General features: G+C 51.2%; 1 protein-coding gene across 3 annotated transcripts in view; it reads right to left on the reverse strand.

Moving 5' to 3' along the window:
- FAM193A (family with sequence similarity 193 member A) overlaps window positions 1-12,953 on the reverse strand; it is a 577,965-nt gene that overhangs the window by 401,384 nt on the left and 163,628 nt on the right. The window lies entirely within an intron of this gene.

Here is a 12,953-nt window from a genome sequence, read left to right on the forward strand (position 1 = left end):
GAAGGCGGATCAACAGGTTTCCTGTCACAGGGAGGTGTGACCACCTCCCAGACAACCCTTACTGTATTGGGCTGGAGGTGCTGGTCAGTGCTACCAGACTGCTTTGAAGGGCACAATTGGTGCCCTCCTTGCATGCTCCAGTTGGAACTAGTTCAGGGAGCCGTTGGCTACCGCTCTGGTGTGAAACTGGACAAAGGACATGGGAGTTTCCTCCCCTCTGTCCAGCCCCTCCTCTGGGAGGTACCCCTGAATCGTCCCAACCCTTTCCTTTGGGTACTTAAGGGCTTACCCTGTGGGTGGCTCTTCGGATTGGTCGTGGAACAAGATTCAGATCCGAAAACACTTCATCTTCAACTGTCTGGGCACATTGAACTTTGCTTTGGGAACGGAGTCTGCATATGGAAGACTCCTGCTTCTCCTGGTCTTGTGATCATGCCAGTCTGTGCTTCATCCAGGTTATTCTCTCGGCCAGTGGGCATCAAGACACCCTCAGAGTGAAGGAGTCACTCCTCTGCAACGGCAGGCACCGCAACTAAGTTGACCGGTCTGCTGCTCCTGACGTCCTCCAGACTTCGAAAGACCCAGCAGCACAGCTGGTGGTTCTGCAACTCCCTCGAGGACTGCACTGTTGTCTCACCGACATGGAGGGCAGTATCCCTTGTCGGAATGCTGCAACAGCACCCCTGTGCACAGCATCGTCTTGCCGTAGCTAAGGCTTGTTGACTATTCTCCAGAGATCTTCAGGCTCCAAAAAGCTCCAGCATCTCTTGCTATCAAAATCTTCGTCATCACCACATCCTCTGCACCGTGAACCTGCATCATTGGTGAGCTGCTCTAGGTCCACTTGCGACGACCGTGCCTTCGGCCTGTCGGTACTCTTGAGGGTCTTCTTTGGCTCCATTGAGCTTCCCTGCCTGCTCGAGCCTGCTCTGAATCTCTTGTGCTTGTTGAGTCACTTGGACGTTGCAGGTCCTGACACTGCACCTTCTTTGTTTTCCTCATCTGTTGCTGCTGCCAAGGCTTGTTGGTGTTCCCTACCGGACATCGACCCCCTGGCTCTCGATTCCAGAGGTGGGACCGCTCGTGAACGGCTCCTGGTCTTCCACAGGGTCGCCTGGCACTCACAGCTGCAGCGACAATGTCAATGACTCATCTCCTGCATCTTCCATCATTGGTGGTCATTGGTATTCCGAGCCTCCTGGTCACTCCCGATTGGCATAGACTGTCTCCTCTGCTTTCAGGTACCCCTTTTTAAGAATCCAACCTTGGATTCCACCGGACTCCTTCACCTTCTTCGGCAGCAACATCTTCAATGAAGTCCTCCATTGTGGTCTACGGCAGTTTCTGACATCACTTCGTACCTGTGCACCTGGGTTTCCTGGTATCCTGGTTCCTGGGGAATCCACGGTTGGAGTAACTGTGCAACCTTCCATCTTACACAGTGTTTCTTGAGGGTCCTTCTTGAAAACTGCAACCGCAACTTCCCCATTGACTTTCATGGAGTACGCGGCTGTCTTTCCACTCTCCACACGGCCTATGTGGGGTTCCTGGGATACTCAACTTGGGTGGTCCTTGGGTCCCTGGTTCTTCGAAGTCTTCTGGGTCTGGTCTCTACTTCGGTCGCAGTTTGCATTCCACATTATTAGTACATGGTTTGGTCTCCCCCTGGAGAGCACTGTGTATGTTGTGCTACTTACTTGTTCTACTATTGAAGTAGTATGCATTGCGATTATATATCCGGGTTGGAGATATAAAATGTGTTGATGAGTATTTATAATAAATACTAATTATTTTATAACTACACTGTGTGGTTCTTTTTCACTTAACCTACACTATAAGTTTAGTACTGGTAAAACAAGCTGCTTTACACTCCTTCTGGACTAAGCCTGAAGGCTGCTCTCCACAGCAACCAATTCAGGAGCTATCTGTGGTTGTCTAAGACTACTAAAATCGCCATAAGGGTTGTCTGGATTAGTGCAAGGTGCTTCACTTAAGTAAGTGGTACAAAAGGGGGTGGTGATGGACGGAGGATCTGAATCAATCAAACACTCACACCCAGTCAAAAGATCTGGGTTTAATCCATCACCGTTCTTTAGCCCACTCTGCCACCCCAGTTCAGACATGGCTATATGCAAATCAGTCTGACCCTGTGCCTCATGGGAACAGTCCAGCCCGAACTGCCAAGCCATGTCTTCCCTGGACCGGAAACAAGCTTCCGAGGACCGGTTTCTGGCATTCCAGCCGTCTTCAGCCCGGCTTGCTTGAATCCAGTGGCAAAGTGAGCAAGGGACTCACGTCTGAGCATACCCTGCAACACTTATGGCGGTCAAAAGCAGTACAAAAGGGGGTGGTGATGGACGGATCATCTGAATCAATCGAACACTCACACCCAGTCAAAAGATCTGGGTTTAATCCATCACCGTTCTTTAGCACAGGTTCAAGGTGATTTGCATATAGCCATTGTCTGACCTAGGGTGGTGTGGAGTGCAAAAAAACGATGGATTTAGGCCCAGATCTTTGTACTGGGGTGAATGTAAGACATTGTTCTGCATTCTGTCCATCAACTGTGTTTTTTGCAATTTTCTCCCCGAGTGGGCTGGGTATGCTCAGACGTGAGTCCCAGGCTCTCCACATAACTGGAGTCAAGCTATGCAGGCTGAAGAAGGCTGATAGCCAGAAACCGGTCCTTGGATGCTTGATTCCGGTCTAGGAAAGACATGGCTTGGTAGTTCGGGCTGGACTGTTCCCATGAGGCACAGGGTCAAGGCTGATTTGCATATAGCCAGTGTCTGACCTAGGGTGGTGTGGAGTGCAAAAAATCGATGGATTTAGGCCTAGATCTTTGTACAGGGGTGAATGTAAGACATTGTTCTGCATTCTGTCCATCAACTGTGTTTTTTGCAATTTTCACCCCGAGTGGGCTGGGTATGCTCAGACGTGAGTCTCAGGCTCTCCACATCACTTGAGTCAAGCTATCCAGGTTGAAGAAGGCTGATAGCCAGAAACCGGTCCTTGGATGCTTGATTCCGGTCTAGGAAAGACATGGCTTGGTAGTTCGGGCTGGACTGTTCCCATGAGGCACAGGGTCAAGGCTGATTTGCATATAGCCATTGTCTGACCTAGGGTGGTGTGGAGTGCAAAAAAACGATGGATTTAGGCCCAGATCTTTGTACTGGGGTGAATGTAAGACATTGTTCTGCATTCTGTCCATCAACTGTGCTTTTTGCAACTTTCACCCCGAGTGGGCTGGGTATGCTCAGACGTGAGTCCCAGACTCTCCATATCACTGGAGTCAAGCTATCCAGGCTGAAGAAGGCTGATAGCCAGAAACCGGTCCTTGCATGCTTGATTCCGGTCTAGGAAAGGCATGGCTTGGTAGTTCGGGCTGGACTGTTCCCATGAGGCACAGGGTCAAGGCTGATTTGCATATAGCCATTGTCTGACCTAGGGTGGTGTGGAGTGCAAAAAAACGATGGATTTAGCCCAGATCTTTGTACTGGTGTGAATGTAAGACATTGTTCTGCATTCTGTCCATCAACTGTTTTTTGCAATTTTCACTTAAGTAAGTGTGCACCATATACTAAGCCAGTCTATTACAGCGTGGATCTACTTCTTGAGTTGTGTGTGTCATTTATTAATCATTGCATGTATTTACAAATGTCTTGCACTCCTCTTAAGCCTAATGGTGCTCAACCACACTACACCCTAATAAAGCACTTAGGGATTGCACAGCAAACCCCTGTTGGCTCCTGGGAGAACCCCTGGACCCCTTATACAGTATATCAGATTTTTGATATAGCACATCACTCTCCGGGTTCTTGGAGGCTGCTGGCTGCAGGACACACCAAGATTTCGCTGGAGCAGGTTTGAGGTGGGGACAGGCCAGTAGTCCTGGGGCCAAGTCAGTTGGCGTCCTCCTCTTAGTTGAGCAAGGCTTCTTTGGTCCTTCTTCTGGTCGGTTCTTGTCTGAGGAGGCAACGTTCAGGGTTGCCACTAAATACTGAATGTAGGGGTGTTAAAGGTAGGTACAGGTCGGGACCAATGGGTTTCTTCCATGCACTGGGTACACCCCCTACTATGCCACCCTCCAGTGGGAGGGGGGCATATGCCTCTTTCTGGTTGGCTGGGTCCCCCCATCTGCAAGATGGAGGGACAGAGTTGTGCTTCACCTTGCTTCCCCCACCTTAGGGGTGGGGTCGGCAAAGGTGAGGCACACCTCCCTTCCACACTTGGTTTTCCCGACGATTCTCCTGCCCAAAGTGGTGGTCAGATCCGGTGGGGGCCAGTTGCTGGAAGCAGCAAATGGCTCGGGTAGCTCACAAACGCAGCAAGCCTTTGAAGCTTCCCCTTCGTGGACCCTGCCCATCCTGGGGGATATGGCTTGGCACCTCGTCCCAGGATGTGTATTGTATCAGGACCCTGAGAGCGCCAGGCTCTCGACCCAGGGGTCCAGAAACATGTCTGGTGGTGGCAGCTGGCAAGCAGCCACTCCACCAGGAAACTAGAATTAGGTCGTTTTGCAGGGGGCATCTCTAAGATTGCTGACCACCACAGGCTGTGCTGTGCCCTCTGTCCTCTTAATAGTTGATCTCGTGGCTTGAAGTGCCCCTTTCAGCCAGTTTTTTGGTTTAATGAATTTGGATCCTTGTGCATATTCATATAACTCCCCAACACACGTGGATGGAATACCTGTTGCTGCAGATGAAAGCAGCAGGTGTAGGTAAGAATGCCTAACTTGAAAAGCACCAGAAGGGACCCCCTGAAAAAAGGATAAAACCCTGACAGGGAAAATACTTATTTGGAAAACGAAGTGCACCGGGCTTAGTGCTGGAAATACACCATGTAGCGCTTAAACCATAGACCTGGATTCTATTCACATAGCCAAAGACTTAATATTTTATAAAAATATATATTTTTTATTAAATTTCTTATTTTTCTTTTATATTATTTTGTCATGATAAATTTGTTCGGGTCTTTTTCACAATAAATTATTACATATCTTATAAAAAACATACTTCGTTTTCCAAATAAGTAGGTAAGAATGCCACCTTTTACTGGTGCTGTTAAAAGGAGTTTAAGTAGCTGATGTATGCGGACTAGGTAGAGTTACTAGCGACCCAAAAGGACTTCACTTTTTTGCCATTCGTATTAATTTTGAGTATCCAAGTCAGCCCCGTTTTTTTTAGGTCGAGCTGGAGATAGCAATGCGAAGCATTGCGTCCAGCTCGACAACTATAGTTGCCCGTCTCCTGGGAATCTGAGACCGGGGTCGGGCACGCGCGGCGATTGTTGTCTGTGGACGCGCACGTCCAGGCCGGCGCCGTGCACATCCCCTGCCTCAGATTCCCTGATGTGCGCAAACACACACACACACGCAGGCAGACACACACACACACAAGCGCCCATACACACACGCACGCACACATACATACAGACACCCCCCGCCGTCGCGCACATACCCACACACACGAGCGCACCGAGCCCCCCCCCCACCCCCGCCGCCCTAGTGTTTGCACATGATCCGGACGAGCGTTCAAGATAGGCTTAAACCAGCTTGTTTCAAAACTGGGGTCTCAACGAACCTGTGAAGTAAAAGAAACTCCGAGTCCCAAGAGCACACAGTGACACACGAGAGCACGTACCTGCCCCTCCAGCTGCACAGGTCCGTGGAGTCGGAGCCCAGCACAGAGTGCACGATCCCGAGATACAGGAGGAAGGCCAGCCAGAGCATCTTCACGCCGAGCCCCTGCGCATGACACACCGCATCAGCCTCCACCGGCAGCTTGCATGGTGCCCGAGGATCACAAGAGGAAGGCGCCGAGACTCGCCGAAACACATCCACCACCAACGACTGCTGCTGACTGACCAGCGGCTCCCGGCAGGGCACGGGGTAAGGGGAGCAGGGGCCGGCCAATCGGACAAGGCTGGACAACTTCTGACCAATCAGAGACCGGCGAGCCTGGAGGGGGGAGATAAACTTCACGAGTCCGGGAGGTGAGGCGGCAGGTTTAGTGGGAGAGGCATGTGCATTCCTCGCTCCTCCTCTGACAACGAATCTGATCCCATCCGAAGAGTTTATTTATTTATTTAGGTGTTTGCAGAGCACTATTGCTTCGAAGCACTGTTGACTAAGTCTTTAATAAGGAGAAAGACAATATTTAGCAGGTAAGGATGCCTTCTCTAGGCAGCTGCCCACCCACTGTCTACTCCAAGCCGGGCCGCAGAGAGGATTGTGAGCACCTCATAAAAGAAAATAATAATATAAAACACACTTTTTCTTGATTTTTGTGCGTCACGTAAGTTTGCAATGAAATTGTGCACATAGTGCAAAAATCAGCTGGGCGTCTTCATGGGTCTTTTTAAAATAGTTTGCTTGGCAAAGTTCAAGGAAGAGGTTGTGAAAATGAATTGACTTTTTTTCCTTCAAATTTCCCTACTCATGTCATGCCAACCAGGACAGTTTGCCCATTACCAAACTTATTGTGATATGCAGAGACAGTAGCGTAGGAAGGTGCAGGCGGACACCGGGGTCATCACTGTGTGTGAATAATGACAGCTGTGAGCCCCGTGCCCGAGATGCATCATCAGAGCTGTGTGAATAATAACAGCTGTGAGCCTGTGCGTGAGGTGCATCACTTATTTGCCTCTTTTTCGAGTTTCAAGGGAGGCTCACAAATACAGGCACTTTCAGGAGGCGTCAGCCCCGTGCGCGAGGTGCATCATCAGAGCTGTGTGAATAATAACTGCATCAGCCCCGTGCGTGAGGTGCATCATCAAAGCTGTGTGAATAATAACAGCTGTGAGCCCGTGCGTGAGGTGCATCATCAGAGCTGTGTGAATAATAACAGCTGTGAGCCCGTGCCGGAGGTGCATCATCAGAGCTGTGTGAATATTAACAGCTGTGAGCCCGTGCTGGAGGTGCATCATCAGAGCTGTGTGAATAATAACAGCTGTGAGCACGTGCGTGAGGTTCATCATCAGGGCTGTGTGAATAATAACAGCTGTGAGCCCAGTGTGTGAGGTGCATCATCAGAGCTGTGTGAATAATAACTGTCAGCCCCGTGCCTGAGGTGCATCATCAGAGCTGTGTGAATAATAACAGCTGTGAGCCTGTGCGTGAGGTGCATCACTTATTTGCCTCTTTTTCGAGTTTCAAGAGAGGCTCCAAATACAGGCACTTTGAGGAGGCGTCAGCCCCGTGCGCGAGGTGCATCACCAGAGCTGTGTGAATAATAACTGCGTCAGCCCCGTGCGTGAGGTGCATCATCAAAGCTGTGTGAATAATAACAGCTGTGAGCCCGTGCGTGAGGTGCATCATCAGAGCTGTGTGAATAATAACAGCTGTGAGCCCCGTGTGTGAGGTGCATCATCAGAGCTGTGTGAATAATAACTGCGTCAGCCCCGTGCGTGAGGTGCATCATCAAAGCTGTGTGAATAATAACAGCTGTGAGCCCGTGCCTGAGGTGCATCATCAGAGCTGTGTGAATAATAACAGCTGTGAGCCCGTGCCTGAGGTGCATCATCAGAGCTGTGTGAATAATAACTGCGTCAGCCCCGGCTGTGAGGTGCATCATCAGAGCTGTGTGAATAATAACAGCTGTGAGCCCGTGCCTGAGGTGCATCATCAAAGCTGTGTGAATAAAAACAGCTGTGAGCCCGTGCCTAAGGTGCATCACCAGAGCTGTGTGAATAATAACTGCGTCAGCCCCGTGCGTGAGGTGCATTATCAGACCTGTGTGAATAATAACAGCTTTGAGCCTCAGGTGCATCATCAGAGCTGTGTGAATAATAACAGCTGTGAGCCCGTGGCTGAGGTGCATCATCAGAGCTGTATGAATAATAACTGTCAGTCCCGTGCGTGAGGTGCATCATCAGACCTGTGTGAATTATAACAGCTGTGAGCCTCAGGTTCATCATCAGAGCTGTGTGAATAATAACAGCTGTGAGCCTGGGCCTGAGGTGCATCATCAGAGCTGTGTGAATAATAACTGCGTCAGCCCCGTGCGTGAGGTGCATTATCAGACCTGTGTGAATAATAACAGCTTTGAGCCTCAGGTGCATCATCAGAGCTGTGTGAATAATAACAGCTGTGAGCCCGTGCCTGAGGTGCATCATCAGAGCTGTATGAATAAGATTTGTCAGTCCCGTGCGTGAGGTGCATCATCAGACCTGTGTGAATTATAACAGCTGTGAGCCTCAGGTTCATCATCAGAGCTGTGTGAATAATAACAGCTGTGAGCCTGGGCCTGAGGTGCATCATCAGAGCTGTGTGAATAATAACTGCGTCAGCCCCGTGCGTGAGGTGCATCATCAGAGCTGTGTGAATAACAACTGTGAGCCAGTGCGTAAGGTGCATCATAGGAGCTGTGTGAATAATAACAGCTGTGAGCCCGTGCCTGAGGTGCATCATCAGAGCTGTGTGAATAATAACTGCGTCAGCCCCGTGCGTGAGGTGCATCATCCACATTGCTCAGTTAACCCAAATTCCTGCACTCTCTACCACACTGCTTTCAAGAACAGCATACTCTTACACACACTCGCACTGCTCACCAATTCAAAGTTTGCTAAAAATGTTATGCAACGCATGGTCATACACAATGCCAATAACTCAAACTTTAATGCTGCGAGACCTACTGCATTGTAAATGCTTGTTCATTTTTGTATTCATTGGTTCTGTATCCTAGTACGCTTCACTAATTGTGCAGGAGAGGGGGGGCGGGGGGAGATAGCCTTCCGATGGCAACGTCCCCATATACGTGTGCACTTGGCCATTTGTGCTTCAGGTCCCAGTCGCCTCGTAGCCCGTGGACTGCAAGTCATACGCGTGTGCAATGTCATAAGTCTGAAATAAACACTCCTGCAACCTGGTGGGGTGAATGTCCCTACTATTTGCATGTTTCCTGTCCTTGTTTGACATGGGTGGGAGGTGGTATGGGAAATATCGCAAAACAAAATTAGTTGTGGGTTGGGATCGTTTGTGGGGCAGTCTTGGATCCCCTTTCAGTAGTATACCACCCATATTTGAATTTAAAAACATTTGTATAGCGCACTTCTACCACGCGGTTTCTTGGCGCTTTTAGATTGCGAGGAGGCAAACAGGAGCGGAGGGAATCTAGACATTATAGGCTCGGGAGAAGAGCAGAATTTTAAGACCTTTCCGGAACTCAGTGTAAGAGGGTGTCATACGGAGTTCCGTCGGGAGGGAGTTCCAGAACGCAGGAGCGAGAACTGCAAATTTTGTTCCGCCCGCCTTTTTCTTTCTGAAACGGGGGGTGGTTAACAGGGCCTGATGGGTGGATCGAAGCTCTCTACCCGGCGTGTAGGGCTTGATGGCGGAGCAGATGAACTCCGGGGCGGTGCCCATTTTGGCCTGAAAGGTGGTACAGCCAAGCTTGAACAAGGCTTGCTCTTTCACCGGCAGCCAGTGCAGGGCCTGCAGTAAAGGAGTATCTCGATGGAATTTGGGCAGGCCGTGAATCAGGCGGGCAGCCTGGTTCTGCACTAGCTGCAGACGGTGAATGGCGTAGGCTGGGGCGCCATTGTAAATGATGTTACCATAGTCAAGGCGCAAGAGCACCATAGCCATCACTATTATCTTTAGGGCAGGTAGAGAGAAGAAGCAAGAGATCTTCCTGATGGTTCTGAGGGAAAAAAAGCAGGAGGAAACAACCGAATTGACCTGTGAGTGAACGGAAAGTGAAGAGTTCAGGAAAATACCAAGGGTTTTGACCTTAGGGACAGGGAGCGGAGGGACACCAAGTGAAGAAGGCCAGTGGGAAGGGGACCAGGGACTGCAACCACCTCCGGTCAAGACTAACTCCGTCTTGTCCGGATTGAGTTTGAGGTGGTTGCAGTTCATCCAATCCTGGATGAACAGCATGACGGATTGGACGTTCAGGGAAGATGAGGAAGAGTGGGAAAGGTTGAAAATTAGCTGGAGGTCATCGGCGTAATTGAACACCGTGACCTCGAGCTGCTGTAACATAAAAATAAGGGGGTAGATGTATAAATTAAACAAAAGAGGGGAAAGTGAGGAACCTTGGGGGACTCCACATACAACCTTACGAGAGGCAGCGGTGAAACCAGCTAGGTGGACCGCCTGAGCCCTATCACTCAGGAAGGACTCAAGCCAGGCGAAGGCCAGGCCCTCTATGCCCGCCGCCCTGACACGGGTGAGGAGGATGGAGTGGTCCACCGTGTCAAAAGCGGCGGACAGGTCTAAGAGGATGAGGGCCTGCGGGAGGTTGGTATCAATGCCCTCGCGTAGGCTGTCCATCACTGAGGTCACCACCTTCTCCGTAGAGTGGAGGGGGCGAAAGCCCGCCTGCCGGGGGGAGAGGCAGTGGTTAGTTTCCACGTAGGTGCTCAGGGTGCTGGTTACATGGGTTTCTAGAACCTTGCCCAGGTAAGGCAGAAGGGAGATGGGACGGTAATTAGAAGGGGATGAAGGGTCGGCACCGGGCTTTTTTAGGATGGGGATAACAGCCGCAAATTTGTGAGCAGTGGGGACCACTCCATTGCTAAGTGAGTCATTCAAAAGTGTGAGGGGAGGGGTAGGGCAATTTAGGAAGATTTCTCTCAGGATGTGAGCAGGGGCAAAGTCTAGGGGGGAGCCTGACTTTACCTTTTGGAGCAGGGGAAGAAGCGTAGCCTTAGTCAGGGGGGGGATGGAGGTGAGTTTGGAAGTGACAGCAGGTGGGGAAGGGTTGGTGAAGGTGGGGGAAGGGAGGGGGATGTTGGCCTTGATCTTTGCGACCTTGTCAACGAAGAAATCGTTGAGTGAGTCGCAGAGCGGTTGGGAGGGGGGGGATCGAGGCCGTGGCTCTATTAGATGAGGCAAGCTCATGTACTGTAGCAAAGATTTCTTTGGTTTGGGATTCTGCTGCCAGTATCCTGTTAGAATAGAACAGGGTCTTGGCATCAAGGATGCCTTGCTTATATGCCTTGAGCACGGAGAGATAAGTGTTTTTTTTGGCGGGGCAGTATTCTCTTCTCCATGCACGCTCTGCTCTGCGTGCGGCCAGTTTCTTCTCCTTGAGCTCAGGGGTGAACCAGCGGTTAGCAGCATGGGCTCGCTTGACCGTGATCCGCCTCAAAGGGGCAAAGTCGTCGCCTGCCTGGGTCAGCCATCCATCGATAGTGGCCAGTTGGACCGGGGCGGCGAGGCCTGAAAGGTCGGGGCAGGAATTGGCTAGGGATGAACAGAAGGATGGCATGTCTGCCTTACCCCATTTTCTGACCCAGGTGTTCTTGGGAAGGGGGGGTTTGGTCGCTGGAGCTAAAGCAAGGGAGAAGGAAATTAAAAAGTGGTCCGACCAGGAGCAGGGGGAGATGGTAGGGGGAGTAGTGGAAATATTCGAGGTCCAAACCTGGTCGAGCGAGTGGCCATGCACGTGGGTAGGGCTATGAACATGGGGGGGTGAAATTGAGGCTGGTCATAAGGTCGGTGAATTCTTTGGATAGGGGGCTTTCGGCAGGATCGTTGGGCCAGAAATTGAAGTCGCCCAGCACCAGCACTGACGAGTTGTTAACGACCAGTGTTGCGAGAATGTCCTGGAGGCTGGAAACAAAAGTGGGAGTGGGGTGGGGGGGGGCGATAGATGCGAACAGCGGTGAGGGGGGCCGAATGAGAGCTAGCGCGAATTATCAAGCAGTCGACTTCAGAGATGGGGGGGAAAAGGAAGAATCTGAAAGTGGAAGTCAGTATGAGCTATCAAGGCCACTACACCGCCTCTTCTGTCCTCCGGTCGATCCGCTCGGATGATGGAGTATGAGGGAGGAAGTGCGGCTAAGACATTGGGTAGGGAGTCGGCCTTAAACCATGTCTCTGTTAAAAACAAGAGATCCGGATTGTGGGTGTCGAGGTAGTCGAATAGCTCATACTGATGACTGACTGCTGATCTGGTGTTAAGAAGCGCAGCAGTGGTGTTGAAAGTCGGCGTGTGGGGGGCAGGAGGAGAGGAGAGAGTGGGGGTAGCAGTGCAGGGCAAGGGGGAAGAACTTGGTATGGCGGCAGGTGGAATAGCCGGAGGTCTCGAGAGGAGACTTAGGTTTTGCAACAAATTGGACACGTGCGAGCTGATGGTACCTGGGATCCAATGGGAAAGAAGGTCAAGGGATGAATATGACAGCGGTGGGACATGAGGAGGTGCCCCTTGCCCCGGCCTGCCGCGGACGGGCGCAGACGGGCTGGACTCTGGCGTGACTCCGGCGAGCCTACGGCGCACCCGATGCGCTCGTCCGCTGCGCTGACACATGGGGGACGTTTAAATGGAGGAGCAGCGTGGGGGGAGTGGCGTGGGTGGGGTTGGGCGAACCAGCCCAATCCAAGATGGCGGCCACTACCGCTGGGAGCCTAGGATGTTGTCAGCTGCCAGCCAGCCCCGCTGAGCCCCTAGGAAGAAAGGTAGGAAGTTAGGGGTACCTGTAGATTTTCAGTGCAGGTTAGACACAAAAGGATTACAATTTAAAAATTAAAGCGTGTCGCCGCTTTTAGTCAGCGTGACAGCGCGCTAAAAACCAAAGTGCTCAATCGCAGCCCTCAGCTCCTGCAAGCAAGCCCACTGCCACCGGGCTGCTCGCAATCGCTGGGGAGACGTCAGGATCACTCCTAAATGGAGGAGCAGCGTGGGGGGAGTGGCGTGGGTGGGGTTGGGCGAACCAGCCCAATCCAAGATGGCGGCCACTACCGCTGGGAGCCTAGGATGTTGTCAGCTGCCAGCCAGCCCCGCTGAGCTCCTAGGAAGCAAGGTAGGAAGTTAGGGGTACCTGTAGATTTTCAGTGCAGGTTAGACACAAAAGGATTACAATTCAAATCATATCACAATGACTTAGTTATCTGAACAGCGGTCTTAACATCCACATCTTATGACTAACGCAAAACGCATGGCAAAGTGACAAGCAATTGATTTATCTGGTTACCAATTTTGTTTGCGTCTGTTTTTATGTCCCCT

Source organism: Lissotriton vulgaris, chromosome 3_2, assembly GCF_964263255.1.
Source record: "Lissotriton vulgaris chromosome 3_2, aLisVul1.2, whole genome shotgun sequence".
Lineage (NCBI taxonomy): Eukaryota > Metazoa > Chordata > Amphibia > Caudata > Salamandridae > Lissotriton > Lissotriton vulgaris.